General features: G+C 43.1%; 1 protein-coding gene across 5 annotated transcripts in view; it reads right to left on the bottom strand.

Moving 5' to 3' along the window:
• Window positions 1-19,290, bottom strand: part of LOC126563878 (protein madd-4) — a 118,858-nt gene extending 99,568 nt beyond the window's left edge. For all 5 annotated transcript variants that reach the window (XM_050220660.1, XM_050220661.1, XM_050220662.1 and 2 more), the window contains exon 1: window positions 19,184-19,290. The gene's annotated coding sequence lies outside the window, so the exon portion shown is untranslated. The remainder of the gene's footprint in view (window positions 1-19,183) is intronic.
• Window positions 19,291-24,698: the final 5,408 nt, after the last annotated feature.

The following is a 24,698-nucleotide window of genomic DNA, read 5'->3' as shown; positions in this document are numbered from 1 at the left end:
CGGATGAAGGATTAGCTCCAGTCTATGGCAACCACCGTCACAAAGCCTCAATGCTCATGCATATTCTCTTAAGCTTTCAGTTCTAAAATCTTCAAAACCCGCCGAGGCATGTAAATCCGAAGTTTTAAAAGCGTTTCAAATCCTTTCTCACTGTACATTTTAAATCCTTCTTACCAGGACAGGCTGCGAGTTAAAATATAAAATATCTGCATAAAACTCTTATCGAGGTTGGAAAGGTTGTATCGATCAGTCGTCAACTGTTCGTTCGCAAAAAGAATTTCGCCTAAAATACTCTCCTTGGTCACGTGAAGAGTGAAATCAATGAGCAATAAATCATTGCTCGCTCAAGGCGTAACCACAGCTCTGCACGAGGGACAAAGTGTCTAATCCTTCCACTAATCGAGAACGCCACTTAGTGGTGAGCTTAAATTGGAATGTCGTTTTCCCCAACGGCTACCACCTCCGGGTTTGGGTATTTTCCATTTAAATTTGCGTCTTTTTTTTGGAAGCCACTTTGGGTCCTTATTCGAGCGTTTGGGAATGGCGAAAGGAACCTTTTGAGTTTTGCGGTACCAACCTTAGGTTTGAGGAATTTATTAGTAAATATTTTATAAACATGAAGTGAGCGGACGTGCACTTGACACTGTCTTTAATATCAGATGTTGGAGTAGCAAGAAGGAAAATCTGTTTTGGAAAAAGTACCCAAATGATAGCTTTAATTCTATTTCTAAATAACTGAGCAAGAATTTCTGATGACTTGCTAATGTCTTCCAAAAACTAGCATGGATGATATTGCAACTATTTACGACTCGCGAAAGAGTTTATAAATCCGTGAAATCATGCAGAAGGCTTCCATTTTCCTTGGTGGCACCTTTCACATGAAAGAAGCTTCAAAAGTTGACACGTGCTTTTCTGTATTTAAAATATTTCTCCAGAATCCGTTCAATTTCATCTTTGTATTTCCGTGTCACATCTGTTTCCTAGAAATGTTTGATTTTCTTTTGCATAAAAGCAAAGCTCATAACCTCCAATGCCTTTGACAGGCAGGCAAATGCCCCGCTTCCTGTTTGATGGTTAATTTGTTTTTTTTTTGTCGTTTAATTGTTTTTTATTGTCCTCCGATGAAGAGTGTCCTTACCAAACACTTTCCCAGAGCTTAAGAACTAACTGCAAGCGAAAGCTACTACTACAGGCAGCATCATTGAAAATGCCTTTCGACCCTGCCTTTGCCCTGCTTAGCCGAAGGAGAGAGCAATGGGCGAGGGAATGAAAAAGTATCACAACTTCCCGACCTTCCGTCGTCGCGCTCTCTCTCCACGCCATGACAGTCCAATCTGGGCGGGGAAACCGAAATCCACCATGCAGTCATCCGTGCGCCGTCGGCAGACTACCGTCGTTGGTGGTGGATGGATCCATTTCCGTCCCGTTTAAAGCTTTTATCCGGATAATGGATTAATGCTAAATGGTAGCAAATCCGGGCCTCACTCGCTTCGTGTCACTTCATTCCATGGTCGCCCCCCTACTGCTCCACCACCGAAGCTTCCCCAAGGGTTCTGTTTCGCAAGCTGTCACCCTGTCAAATGAACGACGAACTGATGAAGATACACTCCGTTTTTGCTTTAACGGAATATGTCTTCGGTGGAGGTCCTTAGAAGCAGCGCTGGCGTACAGTCGGCAAAGCGAGTCGAGGATCGGATGGGCGGGGAGATCAAAATTACGCCATCCAGAGCAGTGGCTGCAGAACGACGAGCCAGTATGCGGAGTGGCACGGATTTTCTCATTACGCTCTTAGGAGCAGTTTTGTGTGATGTGCGTGTGTGTGTGAGTTGTGTGTGTGTGCTTTCCATTGCGCGCATCGACTTGAATGAGAAGATATGTACTTTGACGTTGACTTGTTTGCTTATCTCACTCCCAACCCACCACTCCTCATGACAACTAGTCACTTTGAAAGGATCCTCCGCCACAGCAGGGCGACAACATTGCGACAGCACACTAAACCACAGCCACGCATTCGGAATGCGAAGGACACGACGGCTGGTAGTAAGCTAGTAAGTAAGCAAAAGGAAATACAACACAACCATATTTCACAGTAGATAAATCTTGTAATGAGCAAAGGACGTGTCGAGCTGTCCTTTCTAAGGCTAGAATGTGGCTGTGTGTTTCGCAATACGTCGGAGAAAGGTAGGATGAGCCCACAATAATCGAACCATTTACTTCTGTTCTACACTATTTGCTAATAATTGAGACGGCTGCCACACTTTACTGTGAATTTTGCGACTCAACGTTTATTATGTTAAGTATAATAATAAGTATCAGATCCTATTTTATCAAAATCATCTCAAAATACTTTAAGTACGCCTAGTTCCAATAACATGCTGCTAAAGCTCACAAGATCGATTTTTCCCTCATCAGAACAACTTCAGCTTAACATTAGTGACGTTTCTTGACGTCAATGTCTACCACCACAATTCAAAGGCACATGCGTCATCCCCCAACTCGCCCCACCAAAACTGGTGGATTTTTTGGGCTTATTTAGCTACAACCCTTCGAAAACTCCCTTCCCAAAACCCGCAAACCCCTTGCTAAACAAGCTTGTTTGGCTAGACCGGGACGTGAATTGCTACAAAATCACTGTCAGCAGTAGTTAGCGAATCAATGTGCTGCTTCCCATGAAGCGCCTGTGGAATAGTGTTTTTCGGCAGACTTTCTGTTCGTTTTTGCCCTAACCGGCTTTCCATGTCTTAAACCATCCAGCCAACCATTTCGGGCAAAAGCATCGAACGTGCCGACATTCGGGAACTAGTTTTCTTAACGATTTTCCACCAGACGCGTTGCGGATCTGCTATCACTGTGTGCTATAATGTCTTAAAGTCGGCGAACGTGGTGAACGGCAGCGTTTGAGAATTGTACTAGCCCGATCTCGTCCCGGTCTAGCAGGAAAACAGTCATTTCCGCTTCGTGTGCTGTCGAAAATATGTAGACATGCACGTAATTTCCTCGGAAATGAGATTTTGATTTGTTGCGGGTCTTTACAGCTTTATTGAATGCGCATTAAACCATTCCAATGATGTTTTAGGTGGCTAAAAGATAAGATTAATTGAAGGTTCTTTTGAAGGGCTTTTTTTAAATTAATTTTAATAAAATAAAATAATTCATGTACCATCTTTCTTTTTCCTTCGCAATGATTTACCCATACGTACCCTTCAAATAAATCACATCTCAAGAATCTTATCTCACCCAATAAACAAATAGCCATAAATTTAATTCAATCGCGCACGTCACTTACACTTTATAGCACCCTTCAAAGCAAATACAGCGCAATTTATTATCCCGTGCTTATTATTAACCGGTACAATATTCATTTTCCCGTATTTCCACTGTTCCATATTCAATCGGCTGCGCCTAGCGCCATCATTCATTTATCCAATTTTCTTCCCAGGTTTTCCATCGCCACTGCTTCTGCTGCCTGCTGCTACTGCTACTGCTACTGCTGCTCAATTATTGAAACGAAATACCGTTTGGATGTACTTCCGGCAAAACTGGTTTCCGGTGTACTACCGATCGTTGCAACCGTTCGTTGTCATTTCCTTACCGTTTAGCTTTTCCATTTTCTTTCGCGAAAAAGCGAAAAAAGTTTCCCTCTGTACGTACGTTCCTTCTTTGTACAGTGAATGATTTTATCGCTAGCTGAGATTTATCACTCATATTTCTGCTTCCTTTTCGGTCTTTCTGTACGTTTTCTAATGTGTTTCACGTTCCACGTCAGTCTAAAAAAAGGCTAAATTGCTAGAAATTCGTTTAAGGATTTTCTTTTCCCCCGCAACCCGAAAGTTAACTTTGTGCGAGTGTATGATAAATGAACCTTCACTCGTCAATATTTAAATCGATCGTTTGGTCCAGCACGAACGGGGCCGGCGTGGACTGCGCGTTTGGCAATGGCCCCGAATCCGAAACTAATCAAATACTTTTCGTGATTGGATTCATGACCCTTCGGGTGGCGCAATTGGCTGGACTGGATTACGGTGTGCATGTGTGTGTGTGTGTGTGTGTGTGTGTGTGTGTGTGTGTGTGTGTGTGTGTGTGTGTGTGTGTGTGAAGGTGGCACATTTGTACTGAATTTGTTTTCCATCAAGTGGTTGCAATAATGCCAGGTAGAAAGGTGGTAACAAACACGCCACAGCCGTACCGTTTTTCGCATATTCGTAAATTGGGGCCAGGGCTAACGGAAAATGGCATCCAACGTTGTTTGAAGTTATTGTTTTTCGGTGGGTAATCTTTGTGCGAAGTGAATGAGGACCGGGTCGGGTTTATTGCACCAGAAATAGAGGCAATCAATGCGGTACTTTATGCGTTCACATTAAATCAAGCAATATTTTGTGAAATGCGGCGAAAATTGTGCTTTATGGATTTTTGGTACTAATTGTTTCTGTTGGCTTTAAATTGTGTTTCAAATTCTAGAGGTAACGTTCGAGATGAAAATTTAAAGCAATTATTCTTTCCCTAATTTTGCTAAATTCCCTAATGGTTCCTTAAACCATTTTGCATGTGTGCTTTTTTGAGTTTTTTCCTGTTTTTATTACGTGAGAAAGGCAAAATGTGCAACTCTGAAAACCAACTATTCGACCAGTGTGAAGCTTTTCCTCTAAAAAGCCAAAAAATAACGCCAAAAGTTGTTCGTTTTATTATGATATGATTTTTAAGTTGCTCCGAAACTGAAAGGAAATGTAATTTCCACCTGCACAACTTTCACTCCCACTAACAAAACACCACCAAGTACTCGAACAAAAAAAAAAAACACAAACAAAAGGATTCAACGCCAACAGTCGTCCTCGGGAGGAAAAAGAGCGGGAAAACAAGTTGCACTTTTGTCTGCCGCGACTGAACTGTGGCTGTGTGTTCCGAGCGAACGTCGCGGAAAAGCTCACGCTTCTGCGAACGGTTGCTGATGACGATGGGGGACGATCATGTTGGGTGATTCAATTAAAACGCCGCTGACAAGTGATCCATAAGCAATGATTAAAAGCACCAAGCTCCGCTCTTGCTTCTCGCTTTTCTTTTTGCCCTGCAAAAGTTGTTGTCCGGGTTTGAAAATTGTAGCGAAAAGTTCGTTTGAGCTACAGCCACCGCCCCAATTCAATCGGTTGAAGATGATACTAATGAATAGATGGTTGTGAGTGTGGTAAAAACCTCCGGCCAAGAGGCTCCGGCAATACCAGATGAATGCTCAGCTGGAGTTTGGTTGCAACGCACAAAAAGGCAAACAAATTACGAGCAAGCCTCTAATAAGGGAAGCACGGGAAGCACTGAGCGTTACTGCTACCTGAAGCCATGGGCTTTGTATTTACACTGGACAAAAGTTTTGCTGCCATAACGCTACAAGTCTCTCTGGCTCACTCGAAACTTGGTTGTAAGAGCAGCTGCAAAATATTTCATTGTTCGTTTAGTGTTTTGGTGCTTGGGCTTCAGTTTATTTTGCGAGAGTTTAATTATTTCCACTACTTTGCTTCGTTGAAATTCTAGCGCAGATGGTACAGTCTGTTTTAGTACTCTGGAAAACGTAATGCACAATTCTCTGGAAGCCTAGAGAATATGCTTCAATTTGTGTGTTCTATTAATTGTCATTTTACTCGTAGCTTGACGTATTTATTATTACTATTTACATTGTTTCTAAGAATGATATAATTGTATTAAAAAAAATGAATTTTATAAAGTCTCCTAATTTTTTGTTGATGCCGTGGATCACCAAGTTCCATTAATGCGAAGTTCTTGCTCATCTTTAGTTTCCAATCTCCGACCTTTATCTTTCCTTAATGTCATTTGCATTGACATTGGAATAATTTGACTAATCTTTTGTAAGCAAAATCTAGACACTAAGGTTACTAATCCTTACTTTACTGACAGCTGGTTGTATCTGTGTACTTGCTCAAAATAAATAAAAAGTTTCTAGGAGGTACACTCCGTGTACCCCCAATTTTTCGAATATTTCCAGTTGCTACAGACTATCTAGTACAATTTTCATGTTCATGCTTCGAAAATCTAGAGGAATTAAACTAATAGTAGAGAGCTTTTGTCATCCCCATTCGTCAAGAAAACAAACATAAACATAGCTAAATCCAATTAAACGCACAACGTCTCACCCAACATTCATGGCCATTTATGGTAGGTGTGTACACGAAAAATAAAAGAATTTTTTCGGACCCGTAAGCAAAAATACCCCTAAAAATCAAACATCAAATCACAATTTTTGACGTTCGTAACAAATTCCCAGGCCCAGGAAAGTGCCCGGCGGAAGCACCATCAAACGTTATCGCTATTAAATTGTTTCCTAAAGCGTCCCTTATCGTCATCGTACATCTGCGCTATACAAAGTGAAACACAGTCACCCAGCCGCCGCAAATTTTCCATCGAAGAAGGTTTCCTTTCATCCATCACTGTTCCCAATTCCCGGTACTGTGGTGTTCGTGCTCCAGCAATAAAGCAAAAAGCGTAAACCAAACATGCTACCTCCGCTCCGTTTCTTGCCTTGCACGCGGAGTCCTGTGAGCGTCTCGTCCTGTCTAGACGATAGCAACAAAATACCCAGCCCAGTCCGAACGAAGCGCAAGTCCCGGATATGGTCGAGGTCGAAGCTTATCGTAGCAGATTTGTCGAACACCCGTAGACAATTTCCGAAAGCTTCCCTGCCCGCACACTAGAATCACTGCCCTAGGGGGTCGGCTATGGTCGATACAGCAGCAGCAGCTACATACATCCTCCAGTTCTTTCTCCACACGAGAATTGTGCGGTTAAAGCTTTTATTTTGTTAAAAAAAAAAGCGCCAGCATAGGCACCCTACGAGCTCGATGCATCTCTGGATATGGATATGGTTGTGAATTGTTGCTCTTTGATACGCTACATTCTTCAATTTTCTGAATCCGGCAGAGGGAAAGGTGGAGTTGTAAGCGCGATCAAGAAAAAAAGGAACTCCACAACCAAAGGCATGCACCTGCCCCCGAGGTTGAATGTCTTTCTAAACCACCAACACAATAAGCCAACGACTTGAGACGATTGACAAATAGCTTCGGGACACTCGGTGCCCTCGGTGGTAGAATAAAGCCGTCTCCTAGTTGGAGTGTGTTCAGGAGGAGAATAAAGAGAAACATAATAAAAATAAATATCACACACACACACGTGGCGAAGGCTCATCATCGCATCATGCGTCCTGGGATCGTCGGGAGTGTCGACGCTTCCGGAATCTGTAAGCACGACACGAACGACTCCCCGTGGAACGATGGGGAGCCGTGATTATGCAAAGCTGCTCTGCCTTGCACGAGTAGGAGAATGAAATTTTCATCATCATCCTCCACAAGACACAGAATTCATGTGGTCCCGGTACAACACACAGAAATATCGCATGTTTTATGCTCCACGGTGTACACACTCATAAAGGATCTCGCAAGGCCCATTTTCATGGACAAACAACCAACGCCAGCCATCTCCAGACGTCAGACTCGCCAAAAAGAACTTTACACTACACCGGAACGCCATCCATCTTGCGTTTAAATCTTTACAACCGAGAAGGAAAAATGCTCCCAACGACTCGTTAGTTAGTGACCATTGATGGGAGTGCCTGAGTGTCTGTTCCCTGCTCTTGTGTGCCAGCGTTCCCTTGTGGAGCTGTTTGACAAATCGTTTCACCACCGTGTCGAAGATGGATGGACGAGAAACAAGACGCTCGGCGTTTGCTTTTGGGTTGCTTTTTTTTTACCGGTAACCGGCTCGCACAAAATTCCAACAAATTCTTCAACGACACAGCTTCCGGATGTCGCATTAGAGTGTGCGTAAGTGTGTGGAGAAGGGGACCGGGCGGACCGATGTACTGTTTTCGGTAGCTTTATGGTTAACGTTACGCAGATCATAAACCTTCCTCACTTGTCGGATGCTGTGATTCTGGCAAACGGTATGCAAAAAGGGATGACTATGACCCTGGCGACACCTGGCACCCAGGGAAAGGTGTGATTATTTCCCTTTTATGAGGCCCGTGCTCGTTTTCTTGACTACTGTTCTGCTTCATCATGAGGACACGATGTTGAACTTCATCAGCAAGATAAGGTGACGACGATATGTGGATAGCGTACTTCAACAAGCGCGTTCGTTTGTGTGTTTGGTCCATGTAGTTAACTTTTAAAAGACTTTTCCACCACACAGATGGTGTGTAAAAATTGCTACAACGAGCACTAAAACAACATTGAAGAAACACACACAACCCGAACGACACGGAACGTACCTTGGGCAAGCGCTTGCCGAAAGCTCGTAAAATGGTTTCAATTACAGTTTATTGTACGACATTCCAATTTACGCAGTCTCGGCAGGACTTTTAGAGGCTGGGAGCTTGAACCAACGAACTAGCCCCATTTTTTACGGTCGTCTACTATCAAAAGCTAGGGTAAGGGTTTATCGGACCAAACGAGCGGAGGTGTGAGCCGAAAGAAACATGAAAATGTAATTTACACGTCCATTAGACCAAAGGTTTTCTGATTACTTATTCCTCCAATCCAAAGCCAACATTCGTGAGTTGCAATCGTAATCCTCGATCCATTCTCCTCCCATGCTCGGGATTTGGATGCAGTTCGGATGTAGTTTAAAGTTTTTCCGATTTTTTTTGTGCCCCCGTTTTGCTCGTCTAGCTCCGCTAGTAGCTCGATCGTTAATGCAAATGTTACCACCATTCATTTCGATGCAAAAACCAACAAGGAATAAAAAATATGGCTACAATTGGTTTGTGTTTTCGATGAAACAAAAAGCCACAAAAAATAACTATTTTTCCTTACACAATTCACACAGCATCAGGACATTGCCCATCGTGGGAAAAAAACGGTTCACTCTCTCTCGTTCTCGTTCTGCTGCTCGAAGGGCATCGAAAGGCTATTGACACCTAGTCAGCAGTAAAGGCGAGGGAAATGCTGTTGGAAAATTAATATTTTGCTGCTGTTGGGTATGCAGTTTTGTCTGATTACATTTCACCGCTTCACGGTGAAAGTTTTAAACGAATTTTGAATCAGATGCAAAGCGATGTTGCATCGCTCATGATTGTGTTTGGTGGTTCGAAAGCGTTTGAGCGCAGTTGAAGGGATAAAATTAGCATTCTATATTGCAGTTTGCAGTTTGGTCGCACTGTGAGCGAAGTAATTTTCATTTGGATTGGTGGGTGTGGTTTCACTTAAAACTTGCCCAATTTAGCGCACACTTGGTGAGATATTCCTTTGGTTCTAAGATGTTGTAGATACGAATTTAAGAGCTTTGCGTAGGAGGATTAGAAACAAAATAATCATGTTTTTTGAAAGACAATGTTTATGTGCAGTGTCGCAATACAAAACAGCTTCAACAAAAACGTCGGGATAAGGTGCCCAAATAATCAATTTATTCTTACCCCTTGTGCCGTCATTTTTTTGCCGTTTTTCTGCCACTATTCCTAAGCTGAAAGCCGTGTGTATTCAGTAATTGCATATATTAAGGTGCCTATAGCAAATTAAAGTTAATCAAGAGGGACTTCCTATCAGAACGTTCCTGTTTCAACGTAAATATAGAGAAATACCTACAACGACTTAACCAAGAAAAATCTGTAATTTCCATCAGATAAGTCTAATACCTTCATCATTTTGACTTTCATAGTATCGACAAAAGAGAAGAAATCTCGAAGATATCTGTCGTGCTACACTGTCGCCTTAATATTACCACCAGAGGAACTATATTCACCAGACAAAAATATATTTTGAAGTAGCAGAGAGTATTTGCTTCCCAAAGAATCTTCTCGCATCAAAATGCAAAGTTTTGGTGAGTAAACTTGGAACTTTTCTACTTCTTTTCTGGAGACCCCTCTCTTAAATCATTCGTCAATCAAAAATCCATTCCAAACCCTAACCCAAATGCTTTTCATAACGCAACGTTGTGCAATGAACAAAATCGTTCCAGAACGATCAAAGCAATAAAAATTTATCCCAAAACTGTTGTTTCATCACTTCCGGATTGATTTTTTCGGAGCCCTCTGGCCATCCCTAAGGCTTGTCAAACACTTTACAGCGCCATCTAGCGGGAAACTTTTGCCTTCTCGTTTGTGGTTGGGACACACACACGTTTTATGTCCCATATCGCGCTACTACGAGGACTACCAGAGCAAAAGTTTCACTTAATCACACGTTTCGGTTTCTGGTACCGCAGTAAAATTCATCACTCACTGCTGCCATTAAATAATTTATCGTTTGCTCTCTCTCTCTCTCTCCCTCTCTCGCTTTTCTCAAGTGTTTGTATATTTTAATTTGTCCCAATCCTCAATCCGTCTGCAATTTATACATTTGAGTTTGGGGTTTCGGTTGCGTTTTCACATACAAATCCTGTTTCACAAGTCACTTCCACATACAATATCGGGGCTGTCACTCTCCTGAAAAATGCCCAAAATCACAAAAAAGTCATTTAAGCGAGTTTTTTTTATTGTCGCGTAATACCATTTGTATTCACATTTTCATACAACGCGGTTCGGTACTCGATCTTCGTTGTGCAAGTGATTCTCGGTCTCTGTTTTCGTTCTCCTTTTTTGCGGTTTTTCTTACCACACACTCACTTGATAAAGCACCCGTCCGCACGCCATCAAACCGAATGTGGAGGGACACAGGGGGAAAAACCTTGGGGGTAGAAGGAAGAACCGAGAATCATGCTCGAAAATTTATTGTACAATTGAGTCATAAAGCGAAACATAATCCCGCACTGATATTTTATTTTTTTACGATGCTACCACGCTGCGACTCCACGAGCGTTGCCTGTCGCACAGTTGGAAGTGGCGAATCCTTTACCGAAATCCTCCAAATGTCCCGTGAAAGCAAATCGTAAAGGGGAAGGATAAGTGCAGGGAGAAGGGGGCAAAAAGCTGGGAAAGAGCCACAAAAATGCAAAGTGAAACTCAAGCCTTGTTTTTGTTTGTCTGTTTCAAAGGAGGGAAAAACATAACTATAGCTTTGAACGGAGGACTGATAAGGATAAGCTAGAAACCAATCTTTGATGTCGAGAGATAAGGCTACAGAATAGAGTTAAATGTTAAGGAAAGAACTGTGAACACTTGGAACTGTGATTGAACGAAAAAATTGTTAGTCCCTAAATGTATGCAATGTAACTCACCACAAGAAGCGATGAGAACTATTGAGCGATTTGTTTTAAGGACAGCAAGAATCCTAAAAGCAAGTTTAAGTAAGTATTTCTATGCAAGCGACCGACAGCGTCTTTATAAAACATCCAAACAATTCAATTTTTCCTCAACAGCTCTTCCCTCACGAACAAATAGAATATAATCGATCTTCGTGATCTTCTCTGCTCACTCACCAGCTTTCCAATCCCCCCCCGAATCGAGGTCACAAGGGTTTGTCGGTGAGTTTTACCTCACCTTTTTGGAAGCTCTTTCTTCTTAACCTACTCCTCCTCTCCTCCTTCAAAAAGAAAAAATATCGAGGAAAAAACCCATCGAGACGCAAATCGGTTCTGGCGTTCTTTGCATTCTCCTCGTGCGGCTTCCCGGTTCCTTATCGGGATAAATCAACGCTTGCCCAATTGCCAAACTTCTTGCCCCACACAGTATACGCAGCAACCGATTTTGGGGTGTGTACATGTCGTCTACACATTATGCCACCGCGTCCTCTTCTCTTCCTTTATTCCCTTTCCTCTCGTCGGAGGCCCATCCCATCGAAAGGCCCGAACAGACAGAAAGCCATCGGAAGCTCCAGTCGAGCGACTAGAGTAAATTTATGCTTGCTGCATCTCCGCAACCGGCGGCAACTTTCCCACCACCACCCCACCCAATGACGCGCCGAAGAGTGCACGGGTAGGTTAGTGTGAGAGGAGGGAAATTCTTGCCCCTCACTACCTCCTCAACACTTCTCTTATCCTTTCGGACGGCCGATAGGATTCAGTTTTCGGATGGAGAGTTGTATAAACCTCCTTTTTTTTATTCTCTCCTTCCTTCTCTCACCCCGTCTCTCTATCTCTCCATCTTCCTCTATCATCCACTGCAGTGGGAATGTGTCGCGCACTGAATCGGTGTGGCGAAAAGTTCACTCACATGGATTGGGCGAACGCGCGTCTGTAACGATCTACTTTATGTCTCCGGGACGCCGTGGCGCCACGGCACGCCAAAAGCTACTCGCGTCCTTGCCAGTTCCTTTCCCTCTCTCTTTTCATCCTTCTTCCTCCTCTGACACGCTCACTCACACAACTCTTCACTTCACGTCTCTTAGTGGAGTGGAGTTTTTTTTTCCTCTGCTAGAGTGTGGAATGAATAGGAAAACGACACGAAGCGCCCTACTGTCAACGACGATTTTCCGCGCCGGGCCCTCACACAACCATTTTTATGTCTAAGTTAGTGTGTACGTGTGTGTTGGGGTTTTTATTTTGTCTCCCAACGCTCACAGAACTGCGCCGGCATGTGAGAAGAAAATACTAAGAAAGGGATGCAAAGAAAACTATTCGCTAGTATTATTGTAGCGAAACCCTAGAGTGGCTGGGGTTGAGCTACAGGAAATTGGGGGAACAGAGTAAGTTTGGCCGAAGCTCACATACACACATACATGCCCATAAACCAATAGAAATTCAATCGAGTTACGCGAGCGAGCAAAGCGCCCGCGAAGAAGCGTACAACACGGCCATCCTTTCGAAAGCTCCCGTGTTTTTCTCCTAACCTCAAAAGAAATGGAACTTTTTCCTCTTCTTATGGGAAAGTGTGTGAGTAAATGAAAGTCCGACGAACAATTGCAAAGCTTGTAAAAGCAGTTGCAAAACTCAAACTGAGGAAACAGTAGAGCGATACTATTGTCGCTATTCGAGAAGACGAAGAACGGGAGCTTTTCGAGAGATTTCCACAAGAGGAACATCAGAAAAGCAACAAGAAAAGAAAGAAAATGCTCACACAGAAGGAGCGAGCGAAAAAGAAAGAGAGAAATACACGCGCTTGATAAAAGTTTGAGATGATTAAAAAAAAAAAAGGCGTCGGTTTTCATGTGCTTGGGCGAATGCCAAAACAATCAAAAAAAAGAAACAAGCGAAAGAATCGCTGCACCCGACCCGACATGACAACCATTACCGGTATCACCACTGGGCAAACATTGGCGCGGGTTTGGTCGTGCTTCTGGTCAGCGAACTGACCGGGAAAGCTGTTTACGTTTACCGGGGCGAAAATAAAAACATTCGCCCGGGAGCACATTCATCACGGCGCGTAGAAAAGGGGGAAAAATGGAAAAGCGCATTGCAGACCCACAGCTTCCCCGTGACGACCACTTTAACTAAACAAATTTCGGCTTTTCTGGGTGGATTTTGCCGGGCGCCGGGGTGGTCAGCGAATTTTCCCGCGGAGGGAAAACGGAGCCGGCCAACGAGTCGGCAAACTAACAGTTGGCAGTGACTTTGCCGGAAGTGAAGTCCTGTTCTCAGTTGTGTTTGACTCGTGTGTGTGTGAGGACTTGTGTGTCTCGTTTGTTGGCATCGGTTTTCTGACGGGTTTCCCTACTGGTCGATTTGCTCGAGCTCTTGTTGTTGATTGTAGTTTTGTTTCCTCTTTTCTCTTGATTGAAACGAAAAAGAATTGAAAAGGAAGGAGAAACAAGAGAAAATCGTTCCGTCGCATGGAACGAGAAGGAAAAACAAAGCACAAAACATATAACACACTCAACCAGAAGCTAACAAGTAAAATTGAAACTTGCAGCAGCAGTGTGCCTAAAGTGCTTCACAGCCGGCAATCGGGAGTGAGTTGATCGAGCGAAGAAAAAAAAAACTGCATCCAGCTTCAGCAAAAAGCATCACACCGTAAATCATCAACCGTGAACTTTTGCAGCAATGCCCGTACGAGGATGATGATGATGCAATTGTCGCAGGTCGCCTGTGGACGATAAAGTTGTTGGGTCATTATTCACGATTCGTGAGGCCGCGTTGCATGATTTTGCGCGCGTGATGGTGTGATTTTTTCCTCTTGTGCCATTGTTAAGCTTCGGTATCCAAAATTGGTGGTACTTCACAGAATGAGCGAGAGTGTATCCCGAATAAGCAAACAACGGTCAGGTGAGATACATCCGGCTTTGACCGGATTCGAGGGTTAGATCAACAGAACGACCGAAACCGGACCGAGCTCGACCGACTCGAATGGCTTTCCATTCGATTCAATTTTGAGCCCTTAAATCCTGTTGTTGAAGGATGCAAAAAAGAATCTATTTCAGTTGCCAGCTGCTTGAGGGTAGCTTAAATCATTTAAATCACTACCCACACTAGCTGTTGAGAGTGTTGAACAAGAAAAATTTAGATTATAAATCTTTATCCAAGCAAGAAATTAATCATAATTAATGTAGTATTGCTTGTTAGCCCTAACCCAATCATGCGGATAACGCGATAAAAATAAACATGATTCCTTGAAAAAAACCTCCCTGAGCCAATATAATAGTGGCCCCCTTAAAGTACACACTTAAATCAGATACTTTTCAGCAGCTAATGCTTCCGCTTCCAGCAACATTAACAAGGCACAGAAAAATTTCCCGGACTTCCATCGAACATCGGCTGCCGAAGTTTCGAATCAAAACGCCGCACCAGTTCGACCGGAAAAAGCAATCAGCCATTACTGCAGCGGAAGCAATATTGTAGTCTTTTGCCTTGTACGTTCGCTCACCATTCCCTTCCCATTTACATTACCGATTTACGATTACCGTCCGCGTATCGAACGAGAAATCCAACGGCAACTCACCAGCGAAGGAAAGAAAGAAAAAAAAACAACCTCCCCTTACGTACAACACCCAACCTGTCGAAGTGGTATCTCGGCCGAGCGATCCTTGCAAACTTTATTCGTGCCAATTAACCTGTGACTATAAATTTACTTAAGCCCCCGCCGTTTCGTAACCGAAAACTGGGAAGAGCGATTGTTACATCGTCGGCGGCGTCGTCGTTGTTGGGATTCGATTTCAAATCCGCCTGGAAGGTAGGCTAACCGCAAACCCACGGTTCTGGCGGTTTGCTCGCGCAGAACACATCGGGCAAATCAAAACAGTCTCGCCACGAGGCAGAGCACGAGTCAGCGGAGGTAAATATTGATTTTCCGCATGTCATAAACGTGTACTTTTGGACTTCCGACAGTGATTTCGTTGCACCACACACACACACACAGAGAGAGAACGAAAGAGATAGAATTTTGCGATTTTGCCGATGTCTGGTCCGATTCGTATTGAGTACAACCCTAGTACAAGCTTCCCGCATCAAACGTTGCTGGGTGTCCGTGGCTCTAACCGCGGAACGGTTGGATACGTGTTGTCTAGCGTGCAAAAGAAGAGGAGTTTTCCAGATTTCCTCCAACCACAGGGAGCCGAGCGCGAGCGCCGAGGGTTTTGCGAACGGTTGCACGTACCAAAACGCCCAGTTAGCGCGGACCAACCTCCACAAGGACACGACACGGTTGGAGTTTGTTTAGTCGCTAGTGAAGTGAGGTTATGGTTTTAGCGAAATACCCTTGCTAAAAGATACCAAGCTCAGCTGATAATTTACGACTCCCGTTGCTGCCGTAGAACTCGTGGCCGTCGCTGGGACTTGCTGAGACAGCTTCGCCCAGACAGCGGTTAGGGAGCGAGCAGGGTCTAGTAATTCGATCGTTAGTTGGAAATTTAAACGGAATTACAACTCGGGAAGGCTTTCCAGGGGCTTCCGGTAGCTCATCCCACCACAAATTGGCCACCGGTTGGCATGGTCAATAAATTTCAAATCACGGAAGATACAAACAAGCCGCATGCTTTAGCATGCTTTAACGTTGATCCGTTGAGCGCTCTATGGAGCTTGAAAAGAAGAATTAATACAGCAGAAGGTGGCCGAAATTCCTTTGAAATATTTTGCAAAATCAATCAATGTGAAATGTTTCACACTTTTTCCCGATTCTCGCCGCTCGTCAGCTCGTTTAATTAAAATTAAGCTCAAATAATATCCTGCCAGCTATGACGCCCAACCGACACGGGAACGATTCCATGGCCATTTAATAATTAAGTGCTTGCCGTAACGTTGCTCACATCACCATCTCGAAATTCCATTTCCTCCCAGGAGCGACCATAAAAAGCGAGTGCTATTTAATCGTCCGGACTTCCGAAAAACCGTCCAACTCCGACGCTTCTCCATCCAGCCAAAGGGCAAATTAAACGTCCGTTTGTGGTGAGGGCTGTTTTTTTTTTTTTTTTTTTTGTTGGAATTCTTTTCTCCTCCACCCAAAAACTTTCTTCCCTTAAGTATCAAAGCTGTAAAATTCACTCCATTCCCTAATATTCTTCATCTGGCAAAACAAAAGGTGAGAATTCAATTTTCGCCCACTACCTCAGCCAGAATTCGTTTCGCTTTTCCTTTTTGGCAATGTTTGTGCCGGCATCGCTATTGGCCCATTTAATAAACGATCTAATAAACTACCACCGACCCGGCGGTCCAAGGCAGAGGAAACAATGCCCCCGAAACTGGCCTCAACAAAACAACCACCATTTGCCAGTGCAGGAAACAAAGCGTTTGCTAATAGTCGACCCAAACGGTTTTCTAGTTGGCGAAATCTTGCACTTGGCGCTTCCCGTTGGAGGTTCCCTATTGTTGGGACAGGGCGCGATTCACAAATCCGGAGCTCATCGTGCAAGTGGAACTTTGCAGAATAGAAACAGTTGCTGTAGAACTGACCCTTGTGCTTTGAGCGCAGAATGGTTTGGACCACTGTCGAACTGCTCCCGAAGCCCATAACTCACCTCGGTGCCTTTCGTCTCATTTTCGCCAACTCCCAGGCAAACCACACTCTCCCCAATAGCCTGGTAGCAGTACAACAGTGAAGACAGTGAAGCCTCACCAAGTTTGTAGTTATCCCTGTTTTCTGTAGAACTCCGCTCCACTACTCTACTGCTAAGTGCTGGTTAGTGCACTGCAAAATAAATGATCTAAAAGACTGGAGGCGCACTAGCACTACCAGTTCGCTACCGGTCGACCGCTTTACTCGCGTTGCTCAATTATTTAGATGCAATGAATTTAAATGTAATTGCCCCATCAAGGGTTCACCAGGCGAGCGTCTCGGTGTGCTTGTGTGTCTGCAATAATGAACTGATAAATTACCTTGCACGGTCGTGGTTATTGTCTAAATGTACCCGATCGGAGCCTCTTTTGCTGGATGATTGCATCTTATCGACACGATGATTTATCGATCAGGCAGGTTGATCTTCCCTGAGGGCTCTATTTGTTAGTCTAGCTTCTGTAAAACCTAGAGTTCTTGTGGTGTCTTAATTGTAGGCATTTTATAATTTGTAAAACATTTGCACGTCCATAGTAAAACCTTAAACACTCACAATCTTACAACTTGACTAAATCCAACCAATTTCGATTGCTTTTGTCGAGGACCATGAACAAGTAGCAAATTTATGTCATGATCCACTATCTCACCCCAGACAAAACCTCCATCTCCATCTCCATCCAAGCTAAGGACTACGTGTTTTCGAAGTCCTTCTGCTCCTAGCTCAATCGCTCCAAGCACACGGCACGTGAAACTCCGTTTCAGCCTCGATTACCTCACGCTCATGATTTTATGTCACTGTTCGTTCGTCCTCGACCGTTCTCAAGCCCGAAAGATAAAAAAAAAACCTCCATGCTCAACCTAGGCTAGATTATCATCGTCCTCCAAGCACGCGGATGTTTTTAAAATTGGGAAACAAAAACTTTGTCCCTTGTTCCTGGTGGGAAGAAAAAAAAAAACAAATCCCAAAGACCCAACCCGGTGTTTGCACAGCGCACACAAAGTGCTACAAATTTTCCCTGGACAACTCTTCCTGTCCTTACCTATCTCTCTCTCTCGCTCTCTCTCTCTCTGTAGGGCCGGTAATATCAATTACCGAGTAATAAATTTGAGTCGCACATTAGCGTCCCAAAATTGGTAGGTTTGTGGTTGAGAAGTGACTGCACGGCGGTACTACCGGGCTCGTGATAGTGAAAAATTCAATTGCTGCAATTCTTTTGCTCCCCGATCCCAGGAGCTCTCCTGGATGCAGGTTGTCCGGTACACTTTTCCAATTTTTTTTTTTTTTTTTTTTTGGCAAACACACCGTGAATACCCGGTAGATTTGCGGACTTGTCTGCCTGGAGTTTCCCGGACGAATGAAAAACTTCCCGACAGCAGTTTTGCTGCTGAAGTCCTGATGTCCGTTTTCCTCCCATGAGTAGATTATCAATTTCTTTGCCACTATTATATTGTTCTCTTGCCTTTGGAAGCTCCAAAGCCCAGTAGCTGTTTCCCCTCGAGCAAATGAGTCTCCAAGCAAGGAAAAAAAACCCTTTTGTTCGTGAAACACTTCCCGCGAATGGGGACCTTCCATTTCCCAGGTGGCGCTTGAAATGAAGTGCAAAACATCACTTCTGTTTCAAGTGCTGATAGAATCGGCCCGAAAGAAGCAGTGAAGAAAATTGCGACATACTGCCACTTTACCAGCGCAAGTGTATTCTCCTGTGGGAGCTTTCGGTACCATGTGTTTGGTGTGACTTGTGCCGACAGATAGTAGATGTCGTTCACCACCATCGACAGTTCGTTTGTTCGTTGGAGCTCGCTGGGGATAGAGTGTCACATACAAAAGTGTCGACGACGTGAGGGACTCGAAATGGGATGTTTCTTAGCCGTTAATTGAACCAAATCTTCACCTAGTGTTCTGGTTTGTTCGACCGTCCGTTCGACACCAAGGAAGCCGAGTGGTCGACGCCGAATTCCCATTTCATTTCAGTGCATCTCTCAACGGCCCATTAAGAGACGTTCGACGATGTGAAATGAAGCCATTTCCATTGAGCTGGTGATGGTCGTACTAGCTGGGCTGGGCTTTACACCCTGAACAATCCTGAACAGGTGATAGTGGAAATTTAATTTCGTCTACACTGCTTCTACTCTCTTCAAAATTCAACAATCCTCTTACCTTTAAAAAGCTATCTAAAGAATATGTTTGAAACTTCAAAGATTCTAGCCCCTTGCTTCTCATAGATTGAAATGAATAATTTAATTTGCAAACCCATAGACCCATCTTACATAATTTCTGATAACCAGGGAAGAGTACTTAGCTCCATAAAAAAATACACGGAAAACCCCCATCTTTTACCCCCATTTTCCCAAGACATACAGCGTCGGTTACAATATTTTATGCATCTTACTTACACAATCATTATAGAGGCCTTGTTAGCCTGCGCGGTGTTTGCTTTAATCCCCTGGTGAAGAAAATCAGATCCTAGAACTGCCGTTTGCCGGACGTTTTTCCTTCCTTTTCTTCACGTTTTTCGCTCAACGGTTGGCGCGCACACACTCACTCACTCACTCACACACACAAACGCACTTATAGTAGAACACGGATAGGGAGCCACAACCAACCGAAAAAAAAAATCACTACTGAGCCAAGTGGCCAGTAACCGAGGAACCGTTAAACCACCGACCGACAAGCTTTATGTCGGGCCGAACGAAACGAAAAAGGGAAGAGATTTATTATCCTTGGCCGGCTGGAGCTTTTAGTGTTGCTGCTGCTGCTCTCGCTGCTGCAACACTTTCCGACTGATGAAAGAATAATATTTTCAAGTAATCCTTTTCCTTTCGTTTGCCGCTTCTGCTGAATGGTTTCTGGTTTATCTTTTTTTTGTGAGTGTAATTGTTTCGTTTTTATGTTTCTGCAAATCGCCTTAGCTTGTGTTTCCGGGGTTTCTGCGCCTTTCTTTCTAGCTTTGTATTTTTATGTTTTCCCTTTATGAGACTTTTCCTTGCGCCTGTTCACTCGTAAACGTTATTTTTTCTCAATTTTCTGCATCACTTTCTTATCTTCTCTTTGTTTCGTTTTTAGTATTTTTTTTTTTGTTCAATACTCTTTCACTAATCATAAATTATTCTTCTTTTTCATTTTTTTTCTATATACTTAAAAAACTTCTCGCAAAAAGCTTTCTGCGCAGCTCAACCGTTTTACACGTTGCACACTTTTTTTTCTACTTTTATTCAAAAAGTAACACTTCACTGAACATTTTCACTCTACTCTCACAAAAATCGAAACACTTTGAGCTTTCTGCTCACTCACTAATTTAATTAGTGCGCACCACTCCACCTTACTATTGTAAAGGCAAACAAAAAGCTGCAACGGAATCCTTCAAGAGCGAGAAATTCATTCAAACGACCTGCGACGCACCAGATTATCCTGTTAATGAGCGGCTTTGCTCGCTTGTATCGATCAACCGGATCATCACACTTGAAGGTTGGCTTTCCTAATGCCACGCTTAGCTCACCCTGCGCTTCACTTAAACTTCACTTTCACTGACGAAAAATCACACCAAATTCACACGTGTAAATAAGCACTCGGCCTGAAACGGTAGCAAAAGAAAGGAAAATCTATTTAGAGAAACGAACTACTCAACCAAATTGGACAACTATCATCGCAAAGCGCCAATTCAGCCGTTTTATGGACACTGGCCACGCAAAGATTTATGGAAATTGGCTGTACATGGTGGTATGGGTCTGAGTGCTTCATTATGTCGATGCCACAACTACGCTAGGCATTATCCTTTTTACGAGACACTTGAATTATCCTCTTCCGTGTGAGACAATGTGTCACCTTCACCTGTGCGTGTTGAGCTACATCCACACCATTCCCGAGGTTTTAGCAAACCTGGAGCAGCCCACTTGGCAACAGTAGTTAATAATGTATGAGCTAGCGATTGGTGATGAATCTTCATTTCACGTGTTCGCTTCCAGATCGAACCTCTTCGCGACTCGTTGCACAATCATAGCATCCACTGGGTCAATCACAAACACACGTTGCATTTGCATTTGTAGATGGCTCACTCTCGAACCGCACACGCATTGCCTCACCTCATCACTAGCTCTACAGTGTGCGTTCTTCAAGCAGCTTTGATTGCTTTTCTTGCATTAGGATAGCTTGTTTCGCTACTGATAAATGTGCGCTACTGTCAAATTCACTGACGCACATTGCCGACACACACGGTTCATTCCCGACACATGCCCACCCACCTACAACCACAGCACACATACACGCTGACACGCACGTGAACGGAACACAGCTGCGACACACATTGGACTGCTGCGCTGCGACCAAATCCCGATACCGATGGCACGAAGTCCCGAATACGAATGGCGCGTACCGTGCCGAGCGTTGGGGCCGAAAGTCCTCGCGAAAGCTTCCAAAACGAGCAACCGTGCACGGTTTGCCGAGAACCCGAACCCGACTTGTGCAACGTACGACGCGACAACCGCACGATGCTACGATGAAGAGAGATTGGTCAACCGCGCTCTCGGTGGTCACAGAAAGCATAAGCATTGCATAAACGCATAGCATCGATTGTCCACGAGCATAGTGGGAAAATGTGGCCAAAGAGATGGTGAGCCATTGTGACGGATGACCGACTCTCATTGGAAGCAACTCGATTAGAACAGCGGAGAGTACACTGGGCGAAGCATAAAATTCTATGCTGCTTGCTTCGGAACTAGCATAAAATCAGTGAGCAATATGTTGTTTGGTGAGATTTGAGCTACTTTTGTTTCGAATCCAGAAGGGGAAACTGAAGTAGGAGAAAATGAGTTACCGTGGCTGAAATGGAACTCATTGTGCTAAAACTGCATCGAATGCAATTGTCCTACGAGAGATGATACTTTTTTAAAAGCAAGAAAAATTATTAAAATTTTTAAACTGCAAACGATTTTAGGTTTAACAGTTGTGCTTTAGATAATAAAGAGGAATTGAAAATATAAATTAAAAATAGCCTTTTTTTACTTCTTCACTTTTATTACCTTAACGATCTTGGCCTGCCAGTCTACCTCGACCATGTGTTCCCGTAGCTTTTAAGTCAGTTCAGCATTATAATAAAATCAATATTGATACATTTTCTACAAAAGAAACAATAAAATCTTACGCGATAAGAATTTTCACTACCGTTAAGTTTCTATTAAAATTATATTTTAAATATTTCATCGAATTAAAAGGGAAAAATGGTAAGAAACTAGATCAAAAATAGGTTCAAATATTTTGATCAAGATAAATATGAAAAAAATAAGAAAATTACCTAATTGGAAGATTTTTAAAGTAATAAATTAAAACCAAAACTGCACAATGTACTTGTTCTTATTTTTATTTAACAAAACAACTTTTAAAATACGAAGGCAAATCTTCATATTGAATTGTTAATTATAATTGTTAAAAAAACACAAGTTAACTCAACATAACTAACTTACAACAACTTCTGACAAATCAATCTTCTCAACTATTCAAGCGAAATATTAGCCTTTAAATCGTTTTCCATTTAATACAAATAATAAAACCCGAGCTTAAAGAAACATCCCCCACATTACAACAAAATATTGACGTCATCCATACATGGCCTTACCATGGGGGTTAACGAAAATAGAACCAATTATTACTTTTCTGCCGTTCTTTTCCAGTAATCTCTTCTACTTGATTGGCTACACTAAGCCACCCTAAAAATATCAACCCGTTACTACCCGTAAAATAAAACACTCACACTTCTAATTTGTCAACCTGCCATGATTATGAAGCCGTTCGGAATCGCACCAAGCAGCCCTGCTCACGTGCGTCAAAACAAATCAGTGTCGCATCATAAATTCATCAAACCAACAGAAGCAAAAGCAGAAGTACATGACCCGTATTGGCATCTGTTAGATGCCACACAGCTCCTCTTAACTCGCTCATTGCAAATGGCGCATAAACAATCGGCACGATAATGATGTTGGATAATTTTAATTTCTCCTATGCTTGCGATAAATCGTTACGTTTGGCTTTGAACGCGTCCGATTAGACCAGCTCCCTAAGCCCACCGGAATCCGTGGGATCCGTGATGACTGAGGGAAGAAGATTTCATCTGGTGCCCCAATAAATGTATCTCCGAACCGACCCTTTACGAAATGAAATTTCGAATGCAACAAATGCATAATCACTAGCTTATGGTGGGGTGTCCCAGGTTCAAAATTTATTGCACCCAGCATCCGTGGCGCGTGAGGGAGGATTCTTTCGCTTCTTTTCAATTTCCATGTCATCCGTTCGTCAGCATGGTGGCGTGTCAAAAGGGCATCAAATACTGGACCAAGAAGAAGCGAGCAATGGTATGGAGGTCAGACGATAATTTATCACATTCATTAATTATCTTCAATATTTCGTGCAGAATATCCGGTCAGCTTTGGGGTTTTGGTGGACGCTTGCTGTTGCCCTGTTGACGGAGCAGAAAGCAGAGCTGAGGTGCAACATATTTCACGCACCACGACTAATTAAGCCAAACAAATGCACACGCACCGGGCGAAAGGCACATGGCTGTGGCTGAAAAACAACAGCAAACAGCTGAAGGAAGGAGCGAATTTGGAAAGGCTCGAAATTGATTGAAACTTTGATGCAATTTTGTTTGTTATTGAGCGTTTGTTCTACTGACGATTTAATGACAGTTCGATGCTCCAGAAAGAAAAAGATCAAAATCATTACACTTCTTATTGGTGTGCAAATTGTCCACTTTAATTGCACAGTAGTAAAGTAGTAATGGCTCGTTTAACACTTTGCTGCAGAAAACCTGACAGCCCAACATTCTACCAACAACACACCGAAACAGAAAACCTTTTAGCTGTATTGTTCATAAATAAAAACGGTTGATGATGGTGGTGCAGTTCGACAAGATGCATAAAATTTAATATTCCTCGTCCTAATGAAACCGCGTGAGGTAATGAGATTGCATCGTGTCATATCGTGAGCATGGCTAGGCAGCCGACAGTAGAAGAGTTCCAGTAGTTGCACTGGCTGGAATGTTTCGATCGAGTATTGGAGTGTTGGCGCTGGCTAAAGCGAATGCTTTTAATGGCAAATGAGCACACCAACCTACGCTTCATTAATTGGCAACGAAAACCAGCGTATTTCTGGATATTAAAGATATAATTCTTTCTTCACTTGGCTCATCTATTCGTTTATGACGTGTTTTTTTAGTTGTAAAATGATTTGTAGTGGAATAAAAACAATATTTCCAGCCAAGGCAGCTGAGGCAGAAGAGGCTGTATTAGTTGTATTATTATTTAATTAATTTGTCTTCTACCTCGTTTTCCTTGTCTTATGTCTACAAAACACAGTATTTGCCGATCTTGAACAAAGCATGCTTAACTTCGAGTAGTCAATATATCAAACCAAATATTTGAACCAAGAACCAGCCTTGCTGTTGCATCTTATACTGCCGATGATACCGTTTGGCCAACTCCAAAGAGTCTGAAAAGTGTAAATCTGCTTCTTAAACATTCCAAATACTGTTCTATTCTTCATAATCAATTTATTATTCTAATCAGAATAGATTAAAGAGAAGCGATGTTGTAACAAATGCTAAACATGCTAGTAATTCCACTTGTAATAAAAATATGTCCTCTTCATACACACAAAACGAGTCGTCCTTTCCAGTCTAATCAAAAAGGGGCAGCCTCCAGTAAGGATTTAAAATCAATAAAAAAGAGGTTGTAGCAAAATTAATGGCGACCATTTAAATAGCTCCTGCCACCATCACTACCAACGTCACACAGCACAGCGAAAAAAAAACGTCTCCCATCTCTTGGTCCAAGTTGTAAGCAGAAAAAGGCCACCAACACCATCCCTTTCCTTACCTTTGCACCTGGTAGGCGTTCATATTCCCCTGGCGCTTTGGTGCAC

This window comes from Anopheles maculipalpis, chromosome 3RL, assembly GCF_943734695.1.
Source record: "Anopheles maculipalpis chromosome 3RL, idAnoMacuDA_375_x, whole genome shotgun sequence".
Lineage (NCBI taxonomy): Eukaryota > Metazoa > Arthropoda > Insecta > Diptera > Culicidae > Anopheles > Anopheles maculipalpis.
The sequence above is the reverse complement of the archived record's forward strand: the minus strand, read 5'-3'. Positions and strand labels throughout refer to the sequence as shown.